Source organism: Leptodactylus fuscus, chromosome 2 (genome assembly GCF_031893055.1).
Source record: "Leptodactylus fuscus isolate aLepFus1 chromosome 2, aLepFus1.hap2, whole genome shotgun sequence".
Classification (NCBI taxonomy): domain Eukaryota; kingdom Metazoa; phylum Chordata; class Amphibia; order Anura; family Leptodactylidae; genus Leptodactylus; species Leptodactylus fuscus.
In genome coordinates, this window is record NC_134266.1 from 204,732,139 (window position 1) to 204,741,681 (window position 9,543).

Below are 9,543 nucleotides of genomic sequence, written 5' to 3' on the forward strand. Positions count from 1 at the left end.
AGTAGGCTTAACTTCATGCACTTTCTGGTATAAGCTATAATTAAACTATATAAAAAGGTAAATACAGCATATCTTGTGTGCGGATGGCAGAAATCAGCTGGCACAGTTTCCTTTAGGAGTGTTCTCACACAAGGTGCCTTTGTGACTTTTGTGGGAAAGGTTAAGAGAATAACAATGCTGTAAAAGCTAATGTACAGAAACAGTACATTGAAGTTCTTTCTAATGGTCTTAAATGCCTCTTAAAGCGCAACTGTGGAGAAAAGAGTCTTGAAGTACTCTCTAAACCCATCAACAAAGACTTGAAAACCATTTCGCTCACATTTTTCGAAAGACTAAAAAAACAATATAAAAGACTTCTATTGTTAAAGTTACCAATAGTGTGAGGCTTCCACATATGTACAAGAGTGTTAGTTATATAGTTATATGTATAATAGTCATATGTATTTTTATATTTACAAAAATATACAGTTGAAAAACATATTATTGAAATTCATATATGTAAATGTAATAAATATATAATAAATGGGATTCGATGTTTGAGATTTCCAGCTATACTTCAGGGAATGTAAGACATTTCAGACATGGCAGACATTTATAGCATGGCCTATTGAAAAACATACAGTTTTAGCTGTATTTTGGAAAATTTGTGCCATAAACAAATTTTGTAATGTACTTTTTTAGGGAGTCTTCACACGATGTAATGCTGCGCTCATTCTGATTGTAAAAACACGTTCAGAATGAGCACGTAAAAAGCAGCTCCCATTGACTTGATACGTGTAATACATTGAAAGCATAGGGAAAAAAGCCTCCCATTGATTTCAATGGGGAGCGCACGTATGCCAGCTCCCATTCAAGTCAATGGGAGCTGCTTTTTACGTGCTCATTCTGAACATGTTTTTAGGATCAGAATGAACGCAGCGTTATATCGTGTGAAGGCTCCCTAACAGCAGAGAATAACAAAGTATTACACAATAACAATTTGATGACCTTGACACCTGCATCCCCAAAGAAGAGTCTATGCCCATTGTAAATGGTAATCCAGAACCAACAATTGTTACAAATAGCCCTTCTGAGCTGAATTTTTTGTTGATATTAAATATAACTAATCTTAATATTTGACATTGCCAGGTTTATTGTATGACTGGTTCATTGTTTGTTAAGGATCATCCTAGATGACTTTGTCAAGGTTTATAGTCTGCCAGGGATCATTGCATTGTGGTGGTAGATTATGGGGCTGTACAATGAAATAATAGTAAATGACAGCATATTCCTAGTATGAATGTGCAGCTGGTTCTATATTTCATGAAGTAGGTATCCTGTCTTACCAAGTCACTTCTATTCAAGCTATTCTTTTGTCTGCATCGGAAACAGACAACAATAGTTCTGCTTGAGTACTTTAAAGTGACAACTTTACATCTCTATACAGCGTGTTACTATATGTCTTACATAAATGCAGAGAGTAATCTCCAATTTACATAAAACAAACACCGATAAGTGATAACTGATATTATTATGCCATATTACCTTTTGTTCACTTACCCCATTTACAAAAATGAATACTTCTTATATTCTGTCATCTTCATTAGACTGTTACCATAGAACAGCCTATAAAAGATGTATATGTCAGACAAGCCTGGTAGCCTTCAATAGGCTCTTGGCTGTCATGGTAATGGATCGGTGGCTTAGGATTGCATTATGGGGCCAGCTATCCATCTCAAAATGGCAGTACCCGGGCACCACCAAGAGAATTGCTGGAGGCTATGGGAGGATAATGCCCTCAATCGACGTGGGCACTGATTGTAGGAATTGCTGCTGGGTCTCCACTGTATAATACAGTCAAGACCCAGTGAGTATGGGGCCACACGGTGGCTCAGTGGTTAGCACTGCAGCCTTGCAGCGCTGGAGTCCCTTAGTTCAAATCCCACCAAGGGCAAAAAAACATCTGCAAGGAGTTTGTATGTTCTCCCCGTGTTTGCATGGATTTCCATCCCATATTCCAAAAAAAAAGACATAATGATAGGGAAAAATGTACATTGTGAGCCCTATATGGGGCTCACAATCTACATTAAAAAAAAAAAAAAAAAAAAAAAAGACCCAGTGAGTATGACAACTGCAATGGGGATAAAAGTGTCGTGCAATCTTTTATTATTGATGAACCATCCTTTGAATAGGTCATCAACTGAAGCTCAATTGGGGCAACACCGTGGCTCAGTGGTTAGCACTGTAGCCTTGCAGCACTGGAGCTCTGGGCTCGAATCTCACCAGGAACAACATCTGCAAGGAGTTTGTATGTTCTCCCCGTGTTTGCCTGGATTTCCTCCCATTCATTTTCTGATAGGAGAGAAAAAAAACGTACATTGTAATCCCTATATGGGGTTCACAATCTACATTAGAAAAAAAAAATTAAGATAACCAATTAATAGTCCCACCATGGAGAAATTCAGAGTTACAGCAGCATAGATAATACTACTACTACTACTAATAGTAATAATAATAACAAATACAAAGGGTACACGCTAGAGGATAATAGTAAATGTCACTTCCATTCTACAGGAAATGAGACATCAATTTAATTGTTCACATGTAGAGATGATTTGAATACCTCGCTCCGTAGGAATGCATGTTAGCGGCCGGCGCTTAACCCCTTGGTGTGCGGCCGCTACAATGCATTCCTATGGGAGCGGAGGTATTCGAATAAACTTTAGCCACATGTCCTATTCTCAAGCTCAGTAGTACCATTCAAGTAAATGGGGTTGAGCTGCGATGCCAGGTACGATCGCTATATCAAATACTGTATGGCATTACGCTTGGCTTTCTTTAAGAAGCTGCTCAATTGAACACTGCAGTGTGGTACTGTGTGAAGAGGCGCGTATCTAATTCTTTGGCATGTGATACTGTGTACTGACTTGTGTATGTAATCCTCTGGCATGTGGTACTTTGTGCAAACACACGTATCTAATCCTTTGGCATGTGAAACTGTGTACAGATGCGCATATCTAATCCTTTGGCATGTGGAACTGTGGGCAGTCGCGTGTATCTAATCATCTGGCATGTGGAACTCTGTGCAGATGTGCATATCTAATCCTTTGGCATGTGGAACTGTGTGCAGTCAGGAGTATCTAATCCTGTGGCATATAATACTGCGTGTTGACTGTGTATCTAATACTCTGGCGTGTGATACTGTGTTGAACTGAGTATCTAATCCTCCAGTGTTTGGTACTTTGTGCAGACGCATGCATCTAATCCTCTGGCATGTGGAACTCTGTGCAGACGTGCATATCTAATCCTTTGGCATGTGGAACTGTGTGCAGTCGGGTGTATCTAATCCTGTGGCATGTGATACTGTGTGTTGACCAGTGTATCTAATCCTCTGGTGTGAGATACTGTGTGTTAACCTGTGTATCTAATCCTCCGGCGTGTGGTACTTTGTGCAGATGCGCTTATCTAATCTTTAGCCATGTGGTACTTTGTGCAAACATACGCATCTAATCCTCTGGCGTGTGATACTGTGTTCTCACCTGTGCATCTAATCCTCCGGCATGTGGAACTCTGTGCAGACACGCTTATTTAATCCTCTGGCATGTGGAACTGTGTGCAGACGTGCGTATCTAATCCTTTGGCATGTGGAGCTGTGTACAGATAAGCATATCTAATCCTCTGGCATGTCAAACTGTGTGCTGATCTGTGTATCTAATCCTCCAGCATGTGGTACTTTGTGCATACGTGTGTATCTTAATCCTCTGGCATGTCATACTGTGTGCTGACCTGTGTATCTAATCCTCCAACGTGTCGTACTTTGCGCAGATGCGTGAATCTAACCCTTTGGCATGTGCAACTGTGTGCAGATGCGCGTATCTAATCTTTCGGTGTGTGGTACTTTGTGCAGACGCGTGTATCTAATCCTCTGGCATGTGGAACTGTGTGCAGACATGCATATCTAATCCTCTGGCATGTGAAACTGTATGCAGATGCATGTATCAAATCCTCTGGCATGTGGAACTGTGTGCAGATGCGTGTATCTAATCCTCTGGCGTGTGGAACTGTATGCAGACGCACGAATCTAATCCTCTGGCGTGTCATACTGTGTGCTGACCCGTGTATCTAATCCTCTGGCGTATGATAATATGTGTTGAGGTGCTTATCTAATCCTCTGGTGTGTGGAACTGTGTGCAGACTCGAGTATCTCGTAGTAGAGGGATGCAAGGTCCAACTGAATGGAATTTTGTGGTCGTAAGGTCCCAACCCAGGATATAGTATTAAATGGAACGACACACTTCAGGTATGCGAAGTAACGTAAATTTATTCTGTAGAGCAGAGTAAAACGTTTTTCGGCACCTCAGTGCCTTCATCAGACTCTTCAAACTGTCTAAAGGAAACTTAGGGTATTCCTGGATGTGTACACAAGGATCCCTCCGCTCAGGAAGCCACGCAGGGTCCGCTGTAGATAAGTAGTAATAATACAATAGTCAGTAATAATGGAGAAGCGCCAAAAAGGTAAGCCATCCGCCACTCTCTCCCTGCCGGATGGCTTACCTTTTTGGCGCTTTTCCATTATTACTGACTATTGTATTATTACTACTTATCTACAGCGGACCCTGCGTGGCTTCCTGAGCGGAGGGATCCTTGTGTACACATCCAGGAATACCCTAAGTTTCCTTTAGACAGTTTGAAGAGTCTGATGAAGGCACTGAGGTGCCGAAAAACGTTTTACTCTGCTCTACAGAATAAATTTACGTTACTTCGCATACCTGAAGTGTGTCGTTCCATTTAATACCAGACTCGAGTATCTAATCCTCTGGCATGTGGTATTGTGTGCAGTGGTGCGTATCTAATCCTTCAGCATGTGGTACTGTGTGCAGACACGTGTATCTAATCCTCTGGTGTGTGGAACTGTGTGCAGATGTGCGTATCTAATCCTTCAGCATGTGGTACTGTGTGCAGACGTACATATCTAATCCTCTGGCTGGTGTGTGGTACTGTGTGGAGACGTGTGTATCTAATCCTCTAGCATGTGTAACTGTGTGCTGACTCGTATATTTAATCCTTTGGTGTGTGATACTATGTGCTGACTTATGTATCTAATCCTCTGGCATATGGTTCTTTGTGCAGACGCGTGTATCTAATCCTCTGGCATGTGGAACTGTTTTTTAGACACGCATATCTAATCCTTTGGCATGTGGAACTGTGGACAGACGCATCTATCTAATCTTCTGGCATGTGATACTGTGTGCTGACCTGTGTATCTAATCCTCTGGCATGTGGTACTGTGTGCACACGTACATATCTAATCTTTCAGCGTGTGGTACTTTGTGCAGACATGCGTAAATAATCCTCCGTAATGTGGTACTTTGTGCAGAAGCGTGTATCTAATCCTCTGGTGTGTGATGATGTGTGCTGACCTGTGTATCTAATCCTCCAGTGTTTGGTCCTTTGTGCAGACGCATGTATCTAATCCTCTGGCATGTGGAACTGTGTGCAGATGCACGTATCTAATCTTTTGGCATATGGTACTTTGTGCAGACATGTGTATCTAATCCTTTGGCATGTGATACTGTGTGCTGACCCTTGTATCTAATCTTCCAGCGTGTGGTACTTTGTGCAGATGCATGTATCTAATCCTCCGGCATGTGGAATTGTGTGTAGCCGTGCGTATCTAATCTTTCAGCTTGTGGTACTTTGTGCAGACGTGCGTATCTAATTCTCTGGTGTGTAGAACTGTGTGCAAACACATGTATCTAATCCTCTGCCGTGTGATACTGTGTGCTGACCTGTGTATCTAATCCTCCAGTGTGTGGTATTTTGTGTAAATGCATGTATCTAATTCTCTGGCATGTGGAACTGTGTGCAAACGCGCATATCTAATCTTTTGGTGTATGGTACTTTGTGCAGACATGTGTATCTAATCCTCTGGCTTGTGGAACTGTGTGAAGATGCGCGTATCTAATCCTTTGGCTTGTGGAACTGTGTGAAGATGCTCATATCTGATCTTTCAGCTTGTGGAACTGTGTGCAAACGCGCATATCTAATGCTCTGACATGTGATACTGTGTGCTACCCTGTGTATCTAATCCTCTGATGCGTGTATCTCAGCTTGGATATCAGTGTTAGATTGTACATGTGGAGTGACCGTGTATATTGTAGGTTTGTTTTGGCTAATGGGGGGTCAGGGTATTGGGAAAGCTGTATCTCCGGAACGGTATGTCCAAGTGAGTTGGATTCTTGTCTTAAACCTTCCCGGACACCTGAAGTATCTGTGTGCCAAATTTGGTGAAGATCAGTCCAGTCATTTGGTCGCACATAAAGAACAGACAAACAGACAGATAGACAGAAATTCATTTTTATGATATAGAGATACATTAGGCACATGTGGGTTTAGTTTAGGGCTTAATTCTTAGTTTAACCTAGACAACCCCCTTAAGCTGTCTTTCCAAACACAGAATGCATTCATGACAAGTTATCACAAAATGATATACCAACTATCCTCTGTGTGTCTATGTGGGACCTCCCAGGGGAGGAGGATGAAATGCAGACTTTCAGGTCTTTTGTTAGAATGTCATGATATGTGATGATATGTTGAATTGGTTTCATGTACACATCCACACTATGCCAGAAATACTTTGAAGTACAGTATTTTGTTTTCCATTTTTATACATTTCTTTTTCTCCTCTGTCTCCATTATTTTCCATTCATGTCTCACTTTCACTTCCAGCCCCTTTTTGGGACATGCTGTGAATTTGTATGTACTGTGTGCTAATATTATCTATTTTTGCTTTGGTACTTGGCTCTTTTCTTGAGAGTCTCTTGGTATTTACATTGCATGTAAGATTTTTTTTAAATCTATTGTAGTGTGTTTTCTTCCATCTTTCATTTTCTTGGACTTCGCCGACATTGGGACAATATACGGCAATGTCATCTAATGCTCATGAAACTCCTGTTGACATTCTCAAGACAAATGGAGCCTTATTGTGGGACTTTGACAAATCTGTTTCCTTTATTTGAGCCACCTATTGTGAAATTGGATTTGAAGAATATAGAGGGTTTTAAAGAAAACTTTTATAGAAAACCACTTCTCCGGGCGATAGAATCAGATGAAAGTTTATTTAGAAGTGAGGGTATAGTAAAAAGAGAATAGAGGTAATTTATAAAGAAAAACATGGCCATAGAGGCTCTCAGAAGAAGCAGACCTGACTGACCTGACTCATGTCATAAAAATAAGGGTTCTTAAAGAGGACCTTTCATCACCTCCGTCAAATCCAGTTCTTTTTGCTCTTTACATAATTCAAAGGGGCTCTATCATTGGGAAAAGTCATTTTTAACTAATCACATCCTTGCATAGCCCTTAGAGAGGCTATTCCACACCTACCTTTAGTATGTAAATTGCCTAAGGTTTTTTTTTAATAAGTCTGTTTTTATTCATATGCTAATTAGACTGGTGCATGATGCATCGTGCGCCCTCTTTGCTATTGTTACCTATGCACAGGCTGCTGCTGCTGACTCAGCTTCCTGTTTGCACACATACATAGGAGATAATAGCAGAGACAAGTGCTGCTGGGAACTTCCTGTGCTGGCTGGAAGCTCATTAGCATATGAATAAAAACAAACTAATTGTAATAGCATTTCTAAAGCCTGTGCAAGGATGTGATTAGTTAAAATTGACTTTTCCAATGATAAAGCCCCTTTAATAGCAGGTTCTCCACTGATTCCAGCACAACTGGAAATTTTTCTCTAACCCCCACCATTCCTAAGCAGTAAGTGCTGTTAGTTTTGGTGCCTGGTATGCCATTTAGGCTGTACTGTTAAGAGGGCGGTGACAGACAGGAGCAGGCGGAGCGGGGGAGTGATTCTAAGCTCTGATACTGATAGTCTCTCATTAGGGTTCCTGCCTGAGACTGCCTACTTGACAGTCAAGAGCCCATATAGCATATCAGATATCAAAACTAAAAATGCTTGCTTTGGAATGGTGGAATATTCAACTGTCACCATGTTACATAGAACATTACAGAGATAAACAACATACCTTTGTCACTTTTATAGATTTGGAGAAAAACACCTTTGAAGTTTTATGCAAATGAGACAGTTGATGTGCTTGAGATGGGCCTTCCACCTTTAGAGCACTGTCCTTACTATAGTAAGTAGAGATGAGTGAGTAGTATTCAATCGAATACCTCCCTTCACATAGTTATTGATGTACTCGATCGAATACCACGTGGGAATAATTTGATTCCGCTTCCGCCCTCCCTGGCGCTTTTTTTTTACAACAAAAACAATGCAGGGGAGGTATTTGATTGAATATACTTGCTCATCTCTACTAGTAAGATGAGTGATATCATAACAGTGGGAGGATCAACTCTCTCACAGGGTGGCACAGGCAGGAGATGATAGGGTGCTGAGTGCCTCCAGTGCAACAACTGCCTGATTTACATAAGACTTCAAAGTTGTGTTTCTACAATCCTATAACAATGCCATTTGTAATTACCACATTCATGCACACAGTATTATGCCCTATAGTGGACCCTATACACACTATTATGCTCCATAGTGGCCCCTGCACACATTATTCCACACCAAATTCCTCACCATTTTCCATCATGTGAATGGACCCTTAAACAGTTTTGGCCCAAATTACAACAGAATTCTTAAGTAAATCTTTGCCACTGCGTTGTCACATAGAGTCATGTTATTTACTAAGTTTAGCTGTATTTCCATGGAGTGAAAATCAATTTAAATTAACAGGCCAAGCTCAGTTGGATTTTTTTCTCTAGATTCCACCATTCCTGCAGCATTTCCGCCGTGGGAAAATTGCAGCATTTACGCCCCATGGAACCCCGACTTTAGTCTTCTGATATGTTTTGTGTGTTATCTAAGTAACGCAGTATATCACAGCGTGCGTTTTGCCTATATAAGCATAATCCCTATAGTGTGACATTCCATTATCCACTACTGTGACATCTCCTCATGCATTATAATTGTAATGTGACATTACGTGTATTATCCCTGTCCATAAGGGAGACTAAAATAATTTTAAAATTTTCATGCTCTGAACTTGCTTCTGAAGGTGGTCTAGAAAAAGTAAATGGGAAATGTGCACATGAGATGTAGTTATTTAATCCATATTAATTGTGAGCACTGATAACACCGAATGGAAAGAGAATAGTTTTGCAGTTTTGAGGGCTGTAACATTTTTCTCGTATGTCTCAGTCAACTAATTTTTGTGTCTTTTTTTGGGGACACATAGGGCTTTATTTTTATGTTGTTTTTATTTTCGAATGTGTTTTAATTTTTTTTATATCCGGGAAAATATAAACATAGTAGGAGGGAAATTGTGTCTGGTTTTCAATTTATTTATTTATTTTTTATTTAATAACACAAAGTTTCACTGAAAAACTTTATAATATAGTTTTTCCTCTCCGTTACGGTAATTTTTATTTTGTATGGTGTCATTGGGGGTGGGGCTATAACCTTTAATAACGGCGTTTTATTAGCGTATTATTAATTTTTTAAATTATTTTATTTACATTTTTTAAAAAACTTTTTTATTATATAT